Source organism: Scyliorhinus torazame, chromosome 5 (assembly GCF_047496885.1).
Source record: "Scyliorhinus torazame isolate Kashiwa2021f chromosome 5, sScyTor2.1, whole genome shotgun sequence".
NCBI classification, from domain to species: Eukaryota; Metazoa; Chordata; class Chondrichthyes; order Carcharhiniformes; family Scyliorhinidae; genus Scyliorhinus; species Scyliorhinus torazame.
Genome location: NC_092711.1, coordinates 201,800,910 through 201,826,322, shown reverse-complemented (window position 1 = coordinate 201,826,322; position 25,413 = coordinate 201,800,910).

Genomic DNA, 25,413 nt, shown 5'->3' with positions numbered 1-25,413 from the left:
GGCCGTTGGGAGCAGATGGACACTGGGAACAGATGGCCAGTGGGAGCAGATGGACATTGGGAGCAGATGGACGGTGGGAGCAGATGGACAGTGGGAGCAGATCGACACTGGGAGCAGATGGATGGTGGGAGCAGATGGACGGTGGGAACAGGTGGACACTGGGAGCAGATGGACACGGGGAGCAGATGGTGGGGGGGAGCTGATGGACACTGGGAGCAGATGGACAATGGGAGCAGATGGACAGTGGGAGCAGTTGGTCAGGGGGAGCAGATGGAGAGTGGGAGCATATGGACATTGGGAGCAGATGGACGGTGGGAGCAGATGGACACTGGGAGCACATGGACACTGGGAGCAGATGGACGGTGGGAGCAGATGAACACTGGGAACAGATGGACACTGGGAGCAGATAGACACTGGGAGCAGATGGACAGTGGGAGCAGATGGATGGTGAGAGCAGATAGACACTGGGAGCAGATTGACACTGGGAGCAGATGGATGTCGGGAGCAGAAGGACGGCGGGGCAGATCGATCCTGGGAGCAGATGGATACTGGGAGCAGATGGACACTGGGAGCAGATTGACACTGGGTGCAGATCGACAGTGGGAGCAGATGAACACTGGGAGCAGATGGACGGTGGGAGCAGATGGACGGAGGGAGCAGTTGGACAGTGGGAGCTGATGGACACTGGGAGCAGATGGACACTGGGAGCAGATGGACGGTGGGAGCAGATGGACACTGGGAACAGATGGGCACTGGGAGCGGATGGACACTGGGAGCAGATGGACAGTGGGAGCAGATGGATGGTGAGAGCAGATAGACACTGGGAGCAGATTGACACTGGGAGCACATGGATGTCGGTAACAGATGGACGGCGGAGGCAGATCGATCCTGGGAGCAGATGGATACTGGGAGCAGATCAACACTGGGTGCAGATCGACAGTGGGAGCAGATGGACACTGGGAGCAGATGGACGGTGGGAGCAGATGGACACTGGGAGCAGATGGACGGTGGGAGCAGATGGACAGCGGGAGCAAATGGACACTGGGAGCAGATGGACGGCGGGAGAAGATGGATGGTGGGAGCAGATGGACACTGGGAGCAGATTGACACTGGGAGCAGATGGAGACTGGGTGCAGATGGACACTGGGTGCAGATGGACACTGGGAGCAGATCGACAGTGGGAGCAGATGGACACTGGGAGCAGGTGGACGGTGGGAGCAAATGGCCGTTGGGAGCAGATGGACACTGGGAACAAATGGCCGGTTGGAGCAGATGGACATTGGGAGCAGATGGACGGTGGTAGCAGATGGACACTGGGAGCAGATGGACGGTGGTAGCAGATGGACGGTGGGAACAGAGGGACACTGGGAGCAGATGGACACGGGGAGCAGATGGCCGGTTGGAGCTGATGGACACAGGGAGCAGCTGGACACAGGGGACAGATGGACAGTGGGAGCAGATGGTCACTGGGAGCAGATGGACGGTGGGAGCAGATGGACACTGGGAGCAGTTGTACACTGGGAGCAAGTGGACATGGGGAGCAGATGAACACTGGTAGCAGATGGACGGTGGGAGCAGATTGATGGTGGGAGCAGATGGACACTGGGAGCAGATGGACACTGGAAGTAGATGGACGGTGGGAGCAGATGTACACTGGGAGCAGGTGGACATGGGGAGCAGATGGACACTGGGAGCAGATGGACGGTGGGAGCAGATGGATGGTTGGAGCAGATGGATAGTGGGAGCAGATGGACACTGGGAGCAGATAGACGATGGGAGCAGATGGACACTGGGAACAGATGGACACTGGGAGCGGATGGACACTGGGAGCAGATGGACAGTGGGAGCAGATGGATGGTGAGAGCAGATGGACACTGGGAGCAGATTGACACTGGGAGCAGATGGATGTCAGGAGCAGATGGACGGCGGAGGCAGATCGATCCTGGGAGCAGATGGACTCTGGGAGCAGAGGGACACTTGGAGCAGATCGACACAGTGAGTAGATCGACAGTGGGAGCAGAAGGACACTGGGAGCAGATGGACAGTGGGAGCAGATGGACACTGGGAGCGGATGGACACTGGGAGCAGATGGACTGTGGGAGCAGATGGACACTGGGAGCAGGTGGACGGTGGGAGCAGATGGCCGTTGGGAGCAGATGGACACTGGGAACAGATGGCCGGTGGGAGCAGATGGACATTGGGAGCAGATGGACCGTGGGAGCAGATGGACAGTGGGAGCAGATCGACACTGGGAGCAGATGGATGGTGGGAGCAGATGGACGGTGGGAACAGATGGACACTGGGAGCAGATGGACATGGGGAGCAGATGGCCGGGGGGAGCTGATGGACACTGGGAGCAGATGGACACTGGGAGCAGTTGGACAGTGGGAGCAGATGGTCACTGGGAGCAGATGGACGGTGGGAGCCGATGGACATTGGGAGCAGATGGACTTTGGGAGCAGATGGTCACTGGGAGCACATGGACACTGGGAGCAGATGGACGGTGGGAGCAGATGGACACTGGGAGCAGATGTACACTGGGAGCAGGTGGACATGGGGAGCAGATGGACACTGGGAGCAGATGGACAGTGGGAGCAGATGGATGGTGAGAGCAGATAGACACTGGGAGCAGATTGACACTGGGAGCAGATGGATGTCAGGAGCAGATGGACGGCGGAGGCAGATCGATCCTGGGAGAAGATGGATACTGGGAGCAGATGGACACTGGGAGCAGATCGACACTGGGTGCAGATCGACAGTGGGAGCGGATGGACACTGGGAGCAGAAGGACGGTGGGAGCAGATGGACGGTGGGAGCAGATGAACACTGGGAGCAGATGGACGGTGGGAGCAGTTGGACACTGGGAGCAGATCGACACTTGGAGCAGATGGACTGTAGGAGCAGATGGACGGTGGGAACAGATGGACACTGGGAGCAGATGGACACGGGGAACAGATGGCCGGGGGGAGGTAATGGACACTGGGAGCCGATGGACACTGAGAGCAAATGGACGGTGGGAGCAGATGGACATTGGGAGCAGATGGACGGTGGGAGCAGATGGAGGGTTTGGCAGATGCACACTGGGAGCAGATGGACACTGGGAGCAGATGGACACTGGGAGCAGATGGACGGTGGGAGCAGATGGACAGCGGGAGCAAATGGACACTGGGAGCAGATGGACGGTGGGCGAAGATGGAAGGTGGGAGCAGATGGAGACTGGGAGCAGATGGACACTGGGAGCAGATCGACACTTGGATCAGATGGACACTGGGAGCAGATAGACGGTGGTAGCAGATGGACACCTGAAGCAGATGGACACCTGGAGCAGGTGGACACTGGGAGCAGATGGACGGAGGGAGCAGATGGACACTGGGAGCAGGTGGACAGTGGGATCAGATGGATGGTGGGAGCAGATGGACACTGGGAGCTGATGGACACTGGGAGTAGATGGACGGTGGGAGCAGATGGATGGTGAGAGCAGATGGACACTGAGAGCAGATGGATGTCGGGAGCAGTTGGACGGCGGAGGCAGATCGACAATGGGAGCAGATGGACGGTGGGCGCACATGGACACTAGGAGAAGATCGACGGTGGGAGCAGATGGATGGTGGGAGCCGATGGACGGTGGGAACAGATGGACAATGGGAGCAGATGGACACTGGGAGCAGATGGACACTGGGTGCTGATGGATGGTGGGAGCAGATGGAGGGTTTGGCAGATGCACACTGGGCGCTGATGGACACTGGGAGAAGATGGACACTGGGAGCAGATGGATGGTGGGAACAGATGGACACTGGGTGCAGATGTACGGTGGGAGCAGATGGACAGCGGGAGCAAATGGACACTGGGAGCAGATGGACGGCGGGAGAAGATGGAAGGTGGGAGTAGATGGATGGTGGGAGCAGATGGACACTGGGAGCAGAAGGACCCTTGGAGCAGGTCGACACTGGGAGTAGATAGATGGATGGTGGGAGCAGATGGATGGTGGGAGCAGATGGATGGTGGGAGCAGATGGACGGTGGGAGCAGATGGACACTGGGAGCAGATGGACACTGGGAGCAGATGGACACTGGGAGCAGATGGACAGTGGGAGTAGATGGACATTGGGAACAGATGGACGGTGGGAGCAGATGGACAATGGGAGCAGATGGACAGTTGGAGCAGATGGACACTGGGAGCAGGTGGACACTGGGTGCCGATGGACACTGGGAGCAGATGGACAGTGGGAGCAGATGGATGGTGGGAGCAGATGCACACTGGGAGCAGATGGACACTGGGAGCAGATGGACACTTGGAGCAGATGGACGGTGGGAGCAGATGGACACTGGGAGCAGATGGACACTGGGAGAAGGTGGACATTGGGAGCAGATGGACACTGGGAGCAGATAGACGGTGGGAGCAGATGGACACTGGGAGCAGATGGACACTGGGAGAAGGTGGACATTGGGAGCAGATGGACACTGGGAGCAGATGCACACTGGGAGCAGATGGACACTTGGAGCAGATGGACGGTGGGAGCAGATGGACACTGGGAGCCGATGGACACTGGGAGAAGGTGGACATTGGGAGCAGATGGACACTGGGAGCAGATAGACGGTGGGAGCAGATGGATGGTGGGAGCAGATGGGGACTGGGAGCAGAGAGACACTGGGAGCAGATGGAAGGCGGGAGCAGATGGACGGCGGAAGCAGATCGATCCTGGGAACTGATAGAGACAGGGAGCAGATGGATTCTAGGAGCAGATCGACACTGGGAGCAGATGGACACTATGACCAGATGGACGGTGGGAGCAGCTGGACACTGGGAGCAGATGGATGGTGGGAGCAGATGGACACTGGGAGCAGATGGACACTGGGAGCAGTTGGACAGTGGGAGCAGATGGTCAATGGGAGCAGATGGACGGTGGGAGCCGATGGACATTGGGAGCAGATGGACTTTGGGAGCAGATGGTCACTGGGAGCACATGGACACTGGGAGCAGATGGACGGTGGGAGCAGATGGACACTGGGAGCAGATGTACACTGGGAGCAGGTGGACATGGGGAGCAGATGGACACTGGGAGCAGATGGACGGTGGGAGCAGATGGATGGTGGGAGCAGATGGACAGTGGGAGCAGATGGACACTTGGAGCAGATAGACGATGGGAGCAGATGGACACTGGGAACAGATGGACACTGGGAGCGGATGGACACTGGGAGCAGATGGACAGTGGGAGCAGATGGATGGTGAGAGCAGATAGACACTGGGAGCAGATTGCCACTGGGAGCAGATGGATGTCAGGAGCAGATGGACGGCGGAGGCAGATCGATCCTGGGAGCAGATGGATACTGGGAGCAGATGGACACTGGGAGCAGATCGACACTGGGTGCAGATCGACAGTGGGAGCGGATGGACACTGGGAGCAGAAGGACGGTGGGAGCAGATGGACGGTGGGAGCAGATGAACACTGGGAGCAGATGGACGGTGGGAGCAGTTGGACACTGGGAGCAGATCGACACTTGGAGCAGATGGACTGTAGGAGCAGATGGACGGTGGGAACAGATGGACACTGGGAGCAGATGGACACGGGGAACAGATGGCCGGGGGGAGGTAATGGACACTGGGAGCCGATGGACACTGAGAGCAAATGGACGGTGGGAGCAGATGGACATTGGGAGCAGATGGACGGTGGGAGCAGATGGAGGGTTTGGCAGATGCACACTGGGAGCAGATGGACACTGGGAGCAGATGGACACTGGGAGCAGATGGACGGTGGGAGCAGATGGACAGCGGGAGCAAATGGACACTGGGAGCAGATGGACGGTGGGCGAAGATGGAAGGTGGGAGCAGATGGAGACTGGGAGCAGATGGACACTGGGAGCAGATCGACACTTGGATCAGATGGACACTGGGAGCAGATAGACGGTGGTAGCAGATGGACACCTGGAGCAGATGGACACCTGGAGCAGGTGGACACTGGGAGCAGATGGACGGAGGGAGCAGATGGACACTGGGAGCAGGTGGACAGTGGGATCAGATGGATGGTGGGAGCAGATGGACACTGGGAGCTGATGGACACTGGGAGTAGATGGACGGTGGGAGCAGATGGATGGTGAGAGCAGATGGACACTGAGAGCAGATGGATGTCGGGAGCAGTTGGACGGCGGAGGCAGATCGACAATGGGAGCAGATGGACGGTGGGCGCACATGGACACTAGGAGAAGATCGACGGTGGGAGCAGATGGATGGTGGGAGCCGATGGACGGTGGGAACAGATGGACAATGGGAGCAGATGGACACTGGGAGCAGATGGACACTGGGTGCTGATGGATGGTGGGAGCAGATGGAGGGTTTGGCAGATGCACACTGGGCGCTGATGGACACTGGGAGAAGATGGACACTGGGAGCAGATGGATGGTGGGAACAGATGGACACTGGGTGCAGATGTACGGTGGGAGCAGATGGACAGCGGGAGCAAATGGACACTGGGAGCAGATGGACGGCGGGAGAAGATGGAAGGTGGGAGTAGATGGATGGTGGGAGCAGATGGACACTGGGAGCAGATGGACCCTTGGAGCAGGTCGACACTGGGAGTAGATAGATGGATGGTGGGAGCAGATGGATGGTGGGAGCAGATGGATGGTGGGAGCAGATGGACGGTGGGAGCAGATGGACACTGGGAGCAGATGGACACTGGGAGCAGATGGACACTGGGAGCAGATGGACAGTGGGAGTAGATGGACATTGGGAGCAGATGGACGGTGGGAGCAGATGGACAATGGGAGCAGATGGACAGTTGGAGCAGATGGACACTGGGAGCAGGTGGACACTGGGTGCCGATGGACACTGGGAGCAGATGGACAGTGGGAGCAGATGGATGGTGGGAGCAGATGCACACTGGGAGCAGATGGACACTGGGAGCAGATGGACACTTGGAGCAGATGGACGGTGGGAGCAGATGGACACTGGGAGCAGATGGACACTGGGAGAAGGTGGACATTGGGAGCAGATGGACACTGGGAGCAGATAGACGGTGGGAGCAGATGGACACTGGGAGCAGATGGACACTGGGAGAAGGTGGACATTGGGAGCAGATGGACACTGGGAGCAGATGCACACTGGGAGCAGATGGACACTTGGAGCAGATGGACGGTGGGAGCAGATGGACACTGGGAGCCGATGGACACTGGGAGAAGGTGGACATTGGGAGCAGATGGACACTGGGAGCAGATAGACGGTGGGAGCAGATGGATGGTGGGAGCAGATGGGGACTGGGAGCAGAGAGACACTGGGAGCAGATGGAAGGCGGGAGCAGATGGACGGCGGAAGCAGATCGATCCTGGGAACTGATAGAGACAGGGAGCAGATGGATTCTAGGAGCAGATCGACACTGGGAGCAGATGGACACTATGACCAGATGGACGGTGGGAGCAGCTGGACACTGGGAGCAGATGGACACTGGGAGCAGATGGATGGTGGGAGCAGAAGGACACTGGGAGCAGATGGACACTGGGAGCAGTTGGACAGTGGGAGCAGATGGTCAATGGGAGCAGATGGACGGTGGGAGCCGATGGACATTGGGAGCAGATGGACTTTGGGAGCAGATGGTCACTGGGAGCACATGGACACTGGGAGCAGATGGACGGTGGGAGCAGATGGACACTGGGAGCAGATGTACACTGGGAACAGGTGGACATGGGGAGCAGATGGACACTGGGAGCAGATGGACGGTGGGAGCAGATGGATGGTGGGAGCAGATGGACAGTGGGAGCAGATGGACACTTGGAGCAGATAGACGATGGGAGCAGATGGACACTGGGAACAGATGGACACTGGGAGCGGATGGACACTGGGAGCAGATGGACAGTGGGAGCAGATGGATGGTGAGAGCAGATAGACACTGGGAGCAGATTGACACTGGGAGCAGATGGATGTCAGGAGCAGATGGACGGCGGAGGCAGATCGATCCTGGGAGCAGATGGATACTGGGAGCAGATGGACACTGGGAGCAGATCGACACTGGGTGCAGATCGACAGTGGGAGCGGTTGGACACTGGGAGCAGAAGGACGGTGGGAGCAGATGGACGGTGGGAGCAGATGAACACTGGGAGCAGATGGACGGTGGGAGCAGTTGGACACTGGGAGCAGATCGACACTTGGAGCAGATGGACTGTAGGAGCAGATGGACACAGGGAGCAGGTGGACGGTGGGAGCAAATGGCCGTTGGGAGCAGATGGACGCTGGGAACAGATGGCCGGTGAGAGCAGATGGACATTGGGAGCAGATGGACGGTGGGAGCAGATGGACAGTGGGAGCAGATCGACACTGGGAGCAGATGGATGGTGGGAGCAGATGGACGGTGGGAACAGATGGACACTGGGAGCAGATGGACACGGGGAACAGATGGCCGGGGGGAGGTAATGGACACTGGGAGCCGATGGACACTGAGAGCAAATGGACGGTGGGAGCAGATGGACATTGGGAGCAGATGGACGGTGGGAGCAGATGGAGGGTTTGGCAGATGCACACTGGGAGCAGATGGACACTGGGAGCAGATGGACACTGGGAGCAGATGGACGGTGGGAGCAGATGGACAGCGGGAGCAAATGGACACTGGGAGCAGATGGACGGTGGGCGAAGATGGAAGGTGGGGGCAGATGGAGACTGGGAGCAGATGGACACTGGGAGCTGATCGACACTTGGATCAGATGGACACTGAGAGCAGATAGACGGTGGTAGCAGATGGACACCTAGAGCAGATGGACACCTGGAGCAGGTGGACACTGGGAGCAGATGGACGGAGGGAGCAGATGGACACTGGGAGCAGGTGGACAGTGGGATCAGATGGATGGTGGGAGCAGATGGACACTGGGAGCTGATGGACACTGGGAGTAGATGGACGGTGGGAGCAGATGGATGGTGAGAGCAGATGGACACTGAGAGCAGATGGATGTCGGGAGCAGTTGGACGGCGGAGGCAGATCGACAATGGGAGCAGATGGACGGTGGGCGCACATGGACACTGGGAGAAGATCGACGGTGGGAGCAGATGGATGGTGGGAGCAGATGGACGGTGGGAACAGATGGACAATGGGAGCAGATGGACACTGGGAGCAGATGGACACTGGGTGCTGATGGATGGTGGGAGCAGATGGAGGGTTTGGCAGATGCACACTGGGCGCTGATGGACACTGCGAGAAGATGGACACTGGGAGCAGATGGATGGTGGGAACAGATGGACACTGGGTGCAGATGTACGGTGGGAGCAGATGGACAGCGGGAGCAAATGGACACTGGGAGCAGATGGACGGCGGGAGAAGATGGAAGGTGGGAGTAGATGGATGGTGGGAGCAGATGGACACTGGGAGCAGATGGACCCTTGGAGCAGGTCGACACTGGGAGTAGATAGATGGATGGTGGGAGCAGATGGATGGTGGGAGCAGATGGATGGTGGGAGCAGATGGACGGTGGGAGCAGATGGACACTGGGAGCAGATGGACACTGGGAGCAGATGGACACTGGGAGCAGATGGACAGTGGGAGCAGATGGACATTGGGAGCAGATGGACGGTGGGAGCAGATGGACACTGGGAGCAGATGGACAGTTGGAGCAGATGGACACTGGGAGCAGGTGGACACTGGGTGCCGATGGACACTGGGAGCAGATGGACAGTGGGAGCAGATGGATGGTGGGAGCAGATGCACACTGGGAGCAGATGGACACTGGGAGCAGATGGACACGTGGAGCAGATGGACGGTGGGAGCAGATGGACACTGGGAGCAGATGGACACTGGGAGAAGGTGGACATTGGGAGCAGATGGACACTGGGAGCAGATAGACGGTGGGAGCAGATGGACACTGGGAGCAGATGGACACTGGGAGAAGGTGGACATTGGGAGCAGATGGACACTGGGAGCAGATGCACACTGGGAGCAGATGGACACTTGGAGCAGATGGACGGTGGGAGCAGATGGACACTGGGAGCCGATGGACACTGGGAGAAGGTGGACATTGGGAGCAGATGGACACTGGGAGCAGATAGACGGTGGGAGCAGATGGATGGTGGGAGCAGATGGGGACTGGGGGCAGAGAGACACTGGGAGCAGATGGACGGCGGGAGCAGATGGACGGCGGAAGCAGATCGATCCTGGGAACTGATAGAGACAGGGAGCAGATGGATTCTAGGAGCAGATCGACACTGGGAGCAGATGGACACTGTGACCAGATGGACGGTGGGAGCAGCTGGACACTGGGAGCAGATGGACACTGGGAGCAGATGGATGGTGGGAGCAGATGGACACTGGGAGCAGATGGACACTGGGAGCAGATGGATGGTGGGAGCAGATGGACACTGGGAGCAGATGGACGGTGGGAGCAGATGGACAGCGGGAGCAAATGGACACTGGAAGCAAATGGACGGCGGGAGAAGATGGAAGGTGGGAGAAGATGGATGGTGGGAGCAGATGGACACTGGGAGCAGGTTGACACTGGGAGCAGATGGAGACTGGGTGCAGATGGACACTGGGAGCAGATCGACACTGAGATCAGATGGACACTGGGAGCAGATAGACGGTCGGAGCAGATGGACACCTGGAGCAGATGGACACCTGGAGCAGGTGGACACTGGGAGCAGATGGACGGTGGGAGCAGATGGACGGTGGGAGCAGACGGGCACTGGGAACAGATGGACACTGGGAGCGGATGGACACTGGGAGCAGATGGACAGTGGGAGCAGATGGATGGTGGGAGCAGATGGACACTGGGAGATGATGGACACTGGGAGTAGATGGACGGAGGGAGCAGATGGATGGTGAGAGCAGATGGACACTGGGAGCAGATGGATGTCGTGAGCTGACGGACGGCGGAGGCAGATCGACACTGGGAGCAGATGGACGGTGGGAGCACATGGACACTGGGAGAAGATGGACGGTGGGAGCAGATGGATGGTGGGAGCAGATGGACGGTGGGAACAGACGGACACTGGGAGCAGATGGACACTGGGAGCAGATGGACACTGGGAGCAGATCGATGGTGGGAGCAGATGGACGGTGGGAGCAGATGGACATTGGGAGCAGATTGTCGGTGGGAGCAGATGGTCACTGGGAGCACATGGACACTGGGAGAAGATGAACGGTGGGAGCAGATGGACACTGGGAGCAGATGTACACTGGGTGCAGGGGGACATGGGGAGCAGATGGACACTGGGAGCAGATGGACGGTTGGAGTAGATGGATGGTGGGAGCAGATGGACACTGGGAGCAGATGGACACTGGGAGCAGATGGACGGTGGGAGCAGATGGACACTGGAACAGATGGACACTGGGAGCAGATGGACAGTGGGAGCAGATGGATGGTGCGAGCAGATAGCCACTGGGAGCAGATTGACACTGGGAGCAGATCGACAGTGGGAGCAGATGGAAGGCGGAGGCAGATCGATCCTGGGAGCAGATGGATACTGGGAGCAGATGGATACTGGGAGCAGATGGATACTGGGAGCAGATGGATACTGGGAGCAGATGGACACTGGGAGCAGATCAACACTGGGTGCAGATCAACAGTGTGAGCAGATGGACACTGGGAGCAGATGGACGGTGGGAGCAGATGGACGGTGGGAGCAGATCGTCACTTGGAGCAGATCGACACTGGGAGCAGATCGACAGTGGGAGCAGATGGACACTTGGAGCAGATGGACGGTGGTGGCAGATGGACACAGGGAGCAGATGGAGACTTGGAGATGATGGACACTGGGAGCAGATGGGCGTTAGGAGCAGATAGACACTGGGAGCAGGTGGACGGTGGGAGCAGATGGACATTGGGAGCAGATGGACACTGGGAACAGTTGGACGGTGGGAGCAGATGGGCATTGGGAACAGATGGAAGGTCGGAGCAGATGGACAGTGGGAGCAGATGGACACTGGGAGCAGATGGACGGGGGAACAGATGGACACTGGGAGAAGATGGACACTGAGAGCAGATGGAGACTGGGAGCAGATGGACGGTGGGAACAGATGGACATTGGGAGCAGATGGACGGTGGGAGCAGATGGACACTGGGAGCAGATGGACTCTGGGAGCAGATGGACGGTGGGAGCAGATGGACACTGGGAGCATATGGACTCTGGGAGCAGGTGGACACTGGGTGCCGATGGACACTGGGAGCAGATGGACAGTGCGAGCAGATGGACGGTGGGAGCAGATGGACACTGGGAGCAGATGGACACTGGGAGAAGGTGGACATTGGGAGCAGATGGACACTGGGAGCAGATGCACACTGGGAGCAGATGGACACTTGGAGCAGATGGACGGTGGGAGCAGATGGACACTGGGAGCCGATGGACACTGGGAGAAGGTGGACATTGGGAGCAGATGGACACTGGGAGCAGATAGACGGTGGGAGCAGATGGATGGTGGGAGCAGATGGGGACTGGGAGCAGAGAGACACTGGGAGCAGATGGACGGCGGGAGCAGATGGACGGCGGAAGCAGATCGATCCTGGGAACTGATAGAGACAGGGAGCAGATGGATTCTAGGAGCAGATCGACACTGGGAGCAGATGGACACTGTGACCAGATGGACGGTGGGAGCAGCTGGACACTGGGAGCAGATGGACACTGGGAGCAGATGGATGGTGGGAGCAGATGGACACTGGGAGCAGATGGACACTGGGAGCAGATGGATGGTGGGAGCAGATGGACACTGGGAGCAGATGGACGGTGGGAGCAGATGGACAGCGGGAGCAAATGGACACTGGAAGCAAATGGACGGCGGGAGAAGATGGAAGGTGGGAGAAGATGGATGGTGGGAGCAGATGGACACTGGGAGCAGGTTGACACTGGGAGCAGATGGAGACTGGGTGCAGATGGACACTGGGAGCAGATCGACACTGAGATCAGATGGACACTGGGAGCAGATAGACGGTCGGAGCAGATGGACACCTGGAGCAGATGGACACCTGGAGCAGGTGGACACTGGGAGCAGATGGACGGTGGGAGCAGATGGACGGTGGGAGCAGATGGGCACTGGGAACAGATGGACACTGGGAGCGGATGGACACTGGGAGCAGATGGACAGTGGGAGCAGATGGATGGTGGGAGCAGATGGACACTGGGAGATGATGGACACTGGGAGTAGATGGACGGAGGGAGCAGATGGATGGTGAGAGCAGATGGACACTGGGAGCAGATGGATGTCGTGAGCTGACGGACGGCGGAGGCAGATCGACACTGGGAGCAGATGGACGGTGGGAGCACATGGACACTGGGAGAAGATGGACGGTGGGAGCAGATGGATGGTGGGAGCAGATGGACGGTGGGAACAGACGGACACTGGGAGCAGATGGACACTGGGAGCAGATGGACACTGGGAGCAGATCGATGGTGGGAGCAGATGGACGGTGGGAGCAGATGGACATTGGGAGCAGATTGTCGGTGGGAGCAGATGGTCACTGGGAGCACATGGACACTGGGAGAAGATGAACGGTGGGAGCAGATGGACACTGGGAGCAGATGTACACTGGGTGCAGGGGGACATGGGGAGCAGATGGACACTGGGAGCAGATGGACGGTTGGAGTAGATGGATGGTGGGAGCAGATGGACACTGGGAGCAGATGGACACTGGGAGCAGATGGACGGTGGGAGCAGATGGACACTGGAACAGATGGACACTGGGAGCAGATGGACAGTGGGAGCAGATGGATGGTGCGAGCAGATAGACACTGGGAGCAGATTGACACTGGGAGCAGATCGACAGTGGGAGCAGATGGAAGGCGGAGGCAGATCGATCCTGGGAGCAGATGGATACTGGGAGCAGATGGATACTGGGAGCAGATGGATACTGGGAGCAGATGGATACTGGGAGCAGATGGACACTGGGAGCAGATCAACACTGGGTGCAGATCAACAGTGGGAGCAGATGGACACTGGGAGCAGATGGACGGTGGGAGCAGATGGACGGTGGGAGCAGATCGACACTTGGAGCAGATCGACACTGGGAGCAGATCGACAGTGGGAGCAGATGGTCACTTGGAGCAGATGGACGGTGGTGGCAGATGGACACAGGGAGCAAATGGAGACTTGGAGATGATGGACACTGGGAGCAGATGGGCGTTAGGAGCAGATAGACACTGGGAGCAGGTGGACGGTGGGAGCAGATGGACATTGGGAGCAGATGGACACTGGGAACAGTTGGACGGTGGGAGCAGATGGGCATTGGGAACAGATGGAAGGTCGGAGCAGATGGACAGTGGGAGCAGATGGACACTGGGAGCAGATGGACGGGGGAACAGATGGACACTGGGAGAAGATGGACACTGAGAGCAGATGGAGACTGGGAGCAGATGGACGGTGGGAACAGATGGACATTGGGAGCAGATGGACGGTGGGAGCAGATGGACACTGGGAGCAGATGGACTCTGGGAGCAGATGGACGGTGGGAGCAGATGGACACTGGGAGCATATGGACTCTGGGAGCAGGTGGACACTGGGTGCCGATGGACACTGGGAGCAGATGGACAGTGCGAGCAGATGGATGGTGGGAGCAGATGCACACTGGGAGCAGATGGACACATAGAGCCGATGGACGGTGGGAGCAGATGGACACTGGGAGCAGATGGAAACTGGGAGAAGGTGGACATTGGGAGCAGATGGACACTGAGAGCAGATAGACGGTGGGAGCAGATGGATGGTGGGAGCAGATGGGCACTGGGAGCAGAGAGACACTGGGAGCAGATGGACGGCGGGAGCAGATGGACGGCGGAAGCAGATGGACACTGGGAGCAGATGGACAGTGGGAGCAGATGGACACTGACCAGATGGACGGTGGGAGCAGCTGGACACTGGGAGCAGATGGACACTGGGAACAGGTGGATGGTGGGAGCAGATGGAGGGTTTGGCAGATGCACACTGGGAGCAGATGGTCGGTGGGAGCAGATGGATTCTGGGAGCAGATCGACACTGGGAGCAGATGGACAGTGGGAACAGATGGACACTGTGAGCAGATGGACGGTGGGAGCAGATGGACACTGGGAGCAGATGGACACTGGGAGCAGATGGAGGGTTTGAGCAGATGGAAACTGGGAGCAGATGGACACTGGGAGCTGGTGGACGGTGGGAGCAGATAGACGTTGGGAGCAGATGGACACTGGGAACAGATGGACGGTGGGAGCAGATGGACATTGGGAACAGATGGACGGTGGGAGCATAATGGACAGTGGAAGCAGATGGACACTGGGAGCAGATGGACACTTGGAGCAGATGGATGGTGGGGGCAGATGGAGGGTTTGGCAGATGGACACTGGGTGCAGATGGACACTGGGAGCAGATGGACGCTGGGAGCAGATGGATGGTGGGAACAGATGGACACTGGGAGCAGATGGACGGTGGGAGCAGATGGACAGCGGGAGCAAATGGACACTGGGAGCAGATGGACGGCGGGAGAAGATGGAAGGTGGGAGCAGATGGATGGTGGGAGCAGATGGACACTGGGAGCAGATCGACACTGGGATCAGATGGACACTGGAAGCAATTAGACGGTGGGAGGAGATGGAGACCTGGAGCAGATGGACACCTGGAGCAGGTGGACACTGGGAGCAGATGGACGGTGGGAGCAGATGGACGGTGGGAGCAGACGGGCACTGGGAACAGATGGACACTGGGAGCGGATGGACACTGGGAGCAGATGGACACTGGGAGCAGATGGATGGTGGGAGCAGATTGACACTGGGAGCAGATGGACACTGGGAGTAGATGGACGGTGGGAGCAGATGGATGGTGAGAGCAAATGGAAACTGGGAGCAGATGGATGTCGGGAGCAGATGGACGGCGGAGGCAGATCGATCCTGGGAGCAGATGGATACAGGGAGCAAATGGACAATGGGTGCAGATCGACACTGGGTGCAGATCGACAGTGGGAGCAGATGGACACAGGGAGCAGATGGACAGTGGGAGCAGATGGACACTGGGATCGGATGGACACTGGGAGCAGATGGACTGTGGGAGCAGATGGACACTGGGAGCAGGTGGACGGTGGGAGCAGATTGACACTGGGAGTAGATCGACAGTGGGAGCAGATGGACACAGGGAGCAGATGGACAGTGGGAGCAGATGGACACTGGGAGCGGATGGACACTGGATCAGGAGGACGGTGGGAGCAGATGGCCGTTGGGAGCAGATGGACACTGGGAACAGATGGCCAGTGGGAGCAGATGGACATTGGGAGCAGATGGACGGTGGGAGCAGATGGACAGTGGGAGCAGATCGACACTGGGAGCAGATGGATGGTGGGAGCAGATGGACGGTGGGAACAGATGGACACTGGGAGCAGATGGACATGGGGAGCAGATGGTGGGGGGGAGCTGATGGACACTGGGAGCAGATGGACACTGGGAGCAGATGGACAGTGGGAGCAGTTGGTCAGGGGGAGCAGATGGAGAGTGGGAGCATATGGACATTGGGAGCAGATGGACGGTGGGAGCAGATGGACACTGGGAGCACATGGACACTGGGAGCAGATGGACGGTGGGAGCAGATGAACACTGGGAACAGATGGACACTGGGAGCAGATAGACACTGGGAGCAGATGGACAGTGGGAGCAGATGGATGGTGAGAGCAGATAGACACTGGGAGCAGATTGACACTGGGAGCAGATGGATGTCGGGAGCAGAAGGACGGCGGGGCAGATCGATCCTGGGAGCAGATGGATACTGGGAGCAGATGGACACTGGGAGCAGATTGACACTGGGTGCAGATCGACAGTGGGAGCAGATGGACACTGGGAGCAGATGGACGGTGGGAGCAGATGGACGGAGGGAGCAGATGGACAGTGGGAGCTGATGGACACTGGGAGCAGATGGACACTGGGAGCAGATGGACGGTGGGAGCAGATGGACACTGGGAACAGATGGGCACTGGGAGCGGATGGACACTGGGAGCAGATGGACAGTGGGAGCAGATGGATGGTGAGAGCAGATAGACACTGGGAGCAGATTGACACTGGGAGCACATGGATGTCGGTAACAGATGGACGGCTGGAGGCAGATCGATCCTGGGAGCAGTTGGATACTGGGAGCAGATCGACACTGGGTGCAGATCGACAGTGGGAGCAGATGGACACTGGGAGCAGATGGACGGTGGGAGCAGATGGACACTGGGAGCAGATGGACGGTGGGAGCAGATGGACAGCGGGAGCAAATGGACACTGGGAGCAGATGGACGGCGGGAGAAGATGTATGGTGGGAGCAGATGGACATTGGGAGCAGATTGACACTGGGAGCAGATGGAGACTGGGTGCAGATGGACACTGGGTGCAGATGGACACTGGGAGCAGATCGACAGTGGGAGCAGATGGACACTGGGAGCAGGTGGACGGTGGGAGCAAATGGCCGTTGGGAGCAGATGGACACTGGGAGCAGATGGACGGTTGGAGTAGATGGATGGTGGGAGCAGATGGACACTGGGAGCAGATGGACACTGGGAGCAGATGGACGGTGGGAGCAGATGGACACTGGAACAGATGGACACTGGGAGCAGATGGACAGTGGGAGCAGATGGATGGTGCGAGCAGATAGACACTGGGAGCAGATTGACACTGGGAGCAGATCGACAGTGGGAGCAGATGGAAGGCGGAGGCAGATCGATCCTGGGAGCAGATGGATACTGGGAGCAGATGGATACTGGGAGCAGATGGATACTGGGAGCAGATGGATACTGGGAGCAGATGGACACTGGGAGCAGATCAACACTGGGTGCAGATCAACAGTGGGAGCAGATGGACACTGGGAGCAGATGGACGGTGGGAGCAGATGGACGGTGGGAGCAGATCGACACTTGGAGCAGATCGACACTGGGAGCAGATCGACAGTGGGAGCAGATGGTCACTTGGAGCAGATGGACGGTGGTGGCAGATGGACACAGGGAGCAGATGGAGACTTGGAGATGATGGACACTGGGAGCAGATGGGCGTTAGGAGCAGATAGACACTGGGAGCAGGTGGACGGTGGGAGCAGATGGACATTGGGAGCAGATGGACACTGGGAACAGTTGGACGGTGGGAGCAGATGGGCATTGGGAACAGATGGAAGGTCGGAGCAGATGGACAGTGGGAGCAGATGGACACTGGGAGCAGATGGACGGGGGAACAGATGGACACTGGGAGAAGATGGACACTGAGAGCAGATGGAGACTGGGAGCAGATGGACGGTGGGAACAGATGGACATTGGGAGCAGATGGACGGTGGGAGCAGATGGACACTGGGAGCAGATGGACTCTGGGAGCAGATGGACGGTGGGAGCAGATGGACACTGGGAGCATATGGACTCTGGGAGCAGGTGGACACTGGGTGCCGATGGACACTGGGAGCAGATGGACAGTGCGAGCAGATGGATGGTGGGAGCAGATGCACACTGGGAGCAGATGGACACATAGAGCCGATGGACGGTGGGAGCAGATGGACACTGGGAGCAGATGGAAACTGGGAGAAGGTGGACATTGGGAGCAGATGGACACTGAGAGCAGATAGACGGTGGGAGCAGATGGATGGTGGGAGCAGATGGGCACTGGGAGCAGAGAGACACTGGGAGCAGATGGACGGCGGGAGCAGATGGACGGCGGAAGCAGATGGACACTGGGAGCAGATGGACAGTGGGAGCAGATGGACACTGACCAGATGGACGGTGGGAGCAGCTGGACACTGGGAGCAGATGGACACTGGGAACAGGTGGATGGTGGGAGCAGATGGAGGGTTTGGCAGATGCACACTGGGAGCAGATGGTCGGTGGGAGCAGATGGATTCTGGGAGCAGATCGACACTGGGAGCAGATGGACAGTGGGAACAGATGGACACTGTGAGCAGATGGACGGTGGGAGCAGATGGACACTGGGAGCAGATGGACACTGGGAGCAGATGGAGGGTTTGAGCAGATGGAAACTGGGAGCAGATGGACACTGGGAGCTGGTGGACGGTGGGAGCAGATAGACGTTGGGAGCAGATGGACACTGGGAACAGATGGACGGTGGGAGCAGATGGACATTGGGAACAGATGGACGGTGGGAGCATAATGGACAGTGGAAGCAGATGGACACTGGGAGCAGATGGACACTTGGAGCAGATGGATGGTGGGGGCAGATGGAGGGTTTGGCAGATGGACACTGGGTGCAGATGGACACTGGGAGCAGATGGACACTGGGAGCAGATGGATGGTGGGAACAGATGGACACTGGGAGCAGATGGACGGTGGGAGCAGATGGACAGCGGGAGCAAATGGACACTGGGAGCAGATGGACGGCGGGAGAAGATGGAAGGTGGGAGCAGATGGATGGTGGGAGCAGATGGACACTGGGAGCAGATCGACACTGGGATCAGATGGACACTGGAAGCAATTAGACGGTGGGAGGAGATGGAGACCTGGAGCAGATGGACACCTGGAGCAGGTGGACACTGGGAGCAGATGGACGGTGGGAGCAGATGGACGGTGGGAGCAGACGGGCACTGGGAACAGATGGACACTGGGAGCGGATGGACACTGGGAGCAGATGGACACTGGGAGCAGATGGATGGTGGGAGCAGATTGACACTGGGAGCAGATGGACACTGGGAGTAGATGGACGGTGGGAGCAGATGGATGGTGAGAGCAAATGGAAACTGGGAGCAGATGGATGTCGGGAGCAGATGGACGGCGGAGGCAGATCGATCCTGGGAGCAGATGGATACAGGGAGCAAATGGACAATGGGTGCAGATCGACACTGGGTGCAGATCGACAGTGGGAGCAGATGGACACAGGGAGCAGATGGACAGTGGGAGCAGATGGACACTGGGATCGGATGGACACTGGGAGCAGATGGACTGTGGGAGCAGATGGACACTGGGAGCAGGTGGACGGTGGGAGCAGATTGACACTGGGAGTAGATCGACAGTGGGAGCAGATGGACACAGGGAGCAGATGGACAGTGGGAGCAGATGGACACTGGGAGCGGATGGACACTGGAGCAGGAGGACGGTGGGAGCAGATGGCCGTTGGGAGCAGATGGACACTGGGAACAGATGGCCAGTGGGAGCAGCTGGACATTGGGAGCAGATGGACGGTGGGAGCAGATGGACAGTGGGAGCAGATCGACACTGGGAGCAGATGGATGGTGGGAGCAGATGGACGGTGGGAACAGATGGACACTGGGAGCAGATGGACATGGGGAGCAGATGGTGGGGGGGAGCTGATGGACACTGGGAGCAGATGGACACTGGGAGCAGATGGACAGTGGGAGCAGTTGGTCAGGGGGAGCAGATGGAGAGTGGGAGCATATGGACATTGGGAGCAGATGGACGGTGGGAGCAGATGGACACTGGGAGCACATGGACACTGGGAGCAGATGGACGGTGGGAGCAGATGAACACTGGGAACAGATGGACACTGGGAGCAGATAGACACTGGGAGCAGATGGACAGTGGGAGCAGATGGATGGTGAGAGCAGATAGACACTGGGAGCAGATTGACACTGGGAGCAGATGGATGTCGGGAGCAGAAGGACGGCGGGGCAGATCGATCCTGGGAGCAGATGGATACTGGGAGCAGATGGACACTGGGAGCAGATTGACACTGGGTGCAGATCGACAGTGGGAGCAGATGGACACTGGGAGCAGATGGACGGTGGGAGCAGATGGACGGAGGGAGCAGATGGACAGTGGGAGCTGATGGACACTGGGAGCATATGGACACTGGGAGCAGATGGACGGTGGGAGCAGATGGACACTGGGAACAGATGGGCACTGGGAGCGGATGGACACTGGGAGCAGATGGACAGTGGGAGCAGATGGATGGTGAGAGCAGATAGACACTGGGAGCAGATTGACACTGGGAGCACATGGATGTCGGTAACAGATGGACGGCTGGAGGCAGATCGATCCTGGGAGCAGTTGGATACTGGGAGCAGATCGACACTGGGTGCAGATCGACAGTGGGAGCAGATGGACACTGGGAGCAGATGGACGGTGGGAGCAGATGGACACTGGGAGCAGATGGACGGTGGGAGCAGATGGACAGCGGGAGCAAATGGACACTGGGAGCAGATGGACGGCGGGAGAAGATGGATGGTGGGAGCAGATGGACATTGGGAGCAGATTGACACTGGGAGCAGATGGAGACTGGGTGCAGATGGACACTGGGTGCAGATGGACACTGGGAGCAGATCGACAGTGGGAGCAGATGGACACTGGGAGCAGGTGGACGGTGGGAGCAAATGGCCGTTGGGAGCAGATGGACACTGGGAACAAATGGCCGGTGGGAGCAGATGGACATTGGGAGCAGATGGACGGTGGTAGCAGATGGACACTGGGAGCAGATGGACGGTGGTAGCAGATGGACGGCGGGAACAGAGGGACACTGGGAGCAGATGGACACGGGGAGCAGATGGCCGGGTGGGGCTGATGGACACAGGGAGCAGATGGACACAGGGGACAGATGGACAGTGGGAGCAGATGGACACTGGGAGCAGATGGACGGTGGGAGCAGATGGACACTGGGAGCAGTTGTACACTGGGAGCAAGTGGACATGGGGAGCAGATGAACACTGGTAGCAGATGGACGGTGGGAGCAGATTGATGGTGGGAGCAGATGGACACTGGGAGCAGATGGACACTGGAAGTAGATGGACGGTGGGAGCAGATGGACACTGGGAACAGATGGACACTGGGAGCGGATGGTCACTGGGAGCAGATGGACGGTGGGAGCAGATGGAGGGTTTGGCAGATGCACACTGGGAGCAGATGGACACTGGGAGCAGATGGACACTGGGAGCAGATGGATGGTGGGAACAGATGGACACTGGGAGCAGATGGACGGTGGGAGCAGATGGACAGCGGGAGCGAATGGACACTGGGAGCAGATGGACGGTGGGAGAAGATGGAAGGTGGGAGCAGATGGAGACTGGGAGCAGATGGACACTGGGAGCAGATCGACAGTTGGATCAGATGGACACTGGGAGCAGATAGACGGTGGTAGCAGATGGACACCTGGAGCAGATGGACACCTGGAGCAGGTGGACACTGGGAGCAGATGGACGGTGGGAGCAGATGGATGGTGGGAGCAGATGGATGGTGAGAGCAGATGGACACTGAGAGCAGATGGATGTCGGGAGCAGTTGGACGGCGGAGGCAGATCGACACTGGGAGCAGATGGACGGTGGGCGCACATGGACACTGGGAGAAGATTGACGGTGGGAGCAGATGGATGGTGGGAGCAGATGGACGGTGGGAACAGATGGACAATGGGAGCAGATGGACACTGGGAGCAGATGGGCACTGGGAGCTGATGGATGGTGGGAGCAGATGGAGGGTTTGGCAGATGCACACTGGGCGCAGATGGACACTGGGAGAAGATGGACACTGGGAGCAGATGGATGGTGGGAACAGATGGACACTGGGTGCAGATGTACGGTGGGAGCAAATGGACAGCGGAAGCAAATGGACACTGGGAGCAGATGGACGGCGGGAGAAGATGGAAGGTGGGAGTAGATGGATGGTGGGAGCAGATGGACACTGGGAGCAGATGGACACCTGGAGCAGGTGGACACTGGGAGCAGATGGACGGTGGGAGCAGATGGACGGTGGGAGCAGACGGGCACTGGGAACAGATGGACACTGGGAGCGGATGGACACTGGGAGCAGATGGACACTGGGAGCAGATGGACGGTGGGAGGAGATGGAGACCTGGAGCAGATGGACACCTGGAGCAGGTGGACACTGGGAGCAGATGGACGGTGGGAGCAGATGGACGGTGGGAGCAGACGGGCACTGGGAACAGATGGACACTGGGAGCGGATGGACACTGGGAGCAGATGGACACTGGGAGCAGATGGATGGTGGGAGCAGATTGACACTGGGAGCAGATGGACACTGGGAGTAGATGGACGGTGGGAGCAGATGGATGGTGAGAGCAAATGGAAACTGGGAGCAGATGGATGTCGGGAGCAGATGGACGGCGGAGGCAGATCGATCCTGGGAGCAGATGGATACAGGGAGCAAATGGACAATGGGTGCAGATCGACACTGGGTGCAGATCGACAGTGGGAGCAGATGGACACAGGGAGCAGATGGACAGTGGGAGCAGATGGACACTGGGATCTGATGGACACTGGGAGCAGATGGACTGTGGGAGCAGATGGACACTGGGAGCAGGTGGACGGTGGGAGCAGATTGACACTGGGAGTAGATCGACAGTGGGAGCAGATGGACACAAGGAGCAGATGGACAGTGGGAGCAGATGGACACTGGGAGCGGATGGACACTGGAGCAGGAGGACGGTGGGAGCAGATGGCCGTTGGGAGCAGATGGACACTGGGAACAGATGGCCAGTGGGAGCAGATGGACATTGGGAGCAGATGGACGGTGGGAGCAGATGGACAGTGGGAGCAGATCGACACTGGGAGCAGATGGATGGTGGGAGCAGATGGACGGTGGGAACAGATGGACACTGGGAGCAGATGGACACGGGGAGCAGATGGTGGGGGGGAGCTGATGGACACTGGGAGCAGATGGACACTGGGAGCAGATGGACAGTGGGAGCAGTTGGTCAGGGGGAGCAGATGGAGAGTGGGAGCATATGGACATTGGGAGCAGATGGACGGTGGGAGCAGATGGACACTGGGAGCACATGGACACTGGGAGCAGATGGACGGTGGGAGCAGATGAACACTGGGAACAGATGGACACTGGGAGCAGATAGACACTGGGAGCAGATGGACAGTGGGAGCAGATGGATGGTGAGAGCAGATAGACACTGGGAGCAGATTGACACTGGGAGCAGATGGATGTCGGGAGCAGATGGACGGCGGAGGCAGATCGATCCTGGGAGCAGATGGATACAGGGAGCAAATGGACAATGGGTGCAGATCGACACTGGGTGCAGATCGACAGTGGGAGCAGATGGACACAGGGAGCAGATGGACAGTGGGAGCAGATGGACACTGGGATCGGATGGACACTGGGAGCAGATGGACTGTGGGAGCAGATGGACACTGGGAGCAGGTGGACGGTGGGAGCAGATTGACACTGGGAGTAGATCGACAGTGGGAGCAGATGGACACAGGGAGCAGATGGACAGTGGGAGCAGATGGACACTGGGAGCGGATGGACACTGGAACAGGAGGACGGTGGGAGCAGATGGCCGTTGGGAGCAGATGGACACTGGGAACAGATGGCCAGTGGGAGCAGATGGACATTGGGAGCAGATGGACGGTGGGAGCAGGTGGACAGTGGGAGCAGATCGACACTGGGAGCAGATGGATGGTGGGAGCAGATGGACGGTGGGAACAGATGGACACTGGGAGCAGATGGACACGGGGAGCAGATGGTGGGGGGGAGCTGATGGACACTGGGAGCAGATGGACACTGGGAGCAGATGGACAGTGGGAGCAGTTGGTCAGGGGGAGCAGATGGAGAGTGGGAGCATATGGACATTGGGAGCAGATGGACGGTGGGAGCAGATGGACACTGGGAGCACATGGACACTGGGAGCAGATGGACGGTGGGAGCAGATGAACACTGGGAACAGATGGACACTGGGAGCAGATAGACACTGGGAGCAGATGGACAGTGGGAGCAGATGGATGGTGAGAGCAGATAGACACTGGGAGCAGATTGACACTGGGAGCAGATGGATGTCGGGAGCAGAAGGACGGCGGGGCAGATCGATCCTGGGAGCAGATGGATACTGGGAGCAGATGGACACTGGGAGCAGATTGACGCTGGGTGCAGATCGACAGTGGGAGCAGATGGACACTGGGAGCAGATGGACGGTGGGAGCAGATGGACGGAGGGAGCAGATGGACAGTGGGAGCTGATGGACACTGGGAGCAGATGGACACTGGGAGCAGATGGACGGTGGGAGCAGATGGACACTGGGAACAGATGGGCACTGGGAGCGGATGGACACTGGGAGCAGATGGACAGTGGGAGCAGATGGATGGTGAGAGCAGATAGACACTGGGAGCAGATTGACACTGGGAGCACATGGATGTCGGTAACAGATGGACGGCGGAGGCAGATCGATCCTGGGAGCAGATGGATACTGGGAGCAGATCGACACTGGGTGCAGATCGACAGTGGGAGCAGATGGACACTGGGAGCAGATGGACGGTGGGAGCAGATGGACACTGGGAGCAGATGGACGGTGGGAGCAGATGGACAGCGGGAGCAAATGGACACTGGGAGCAGATGGACGGCGGGAGAAGATGGAACGTGGGAGCAGATGGATGGTGGGAGCAGATGGACACTGGGAGCAGTATGACACTGGGAGCAGATGGAGACTGGGTGCAGATGGACACTGGGAGCAGATCGACAGTGGGAGCAGATGGACACTGGGAGCAGGTGGACGGTGGGAGCAAATGGCCGTTGGGAGCAGATGGACACTGGGAACAAATGGCCGGTGGGAGCAGATGGACATTGGGAG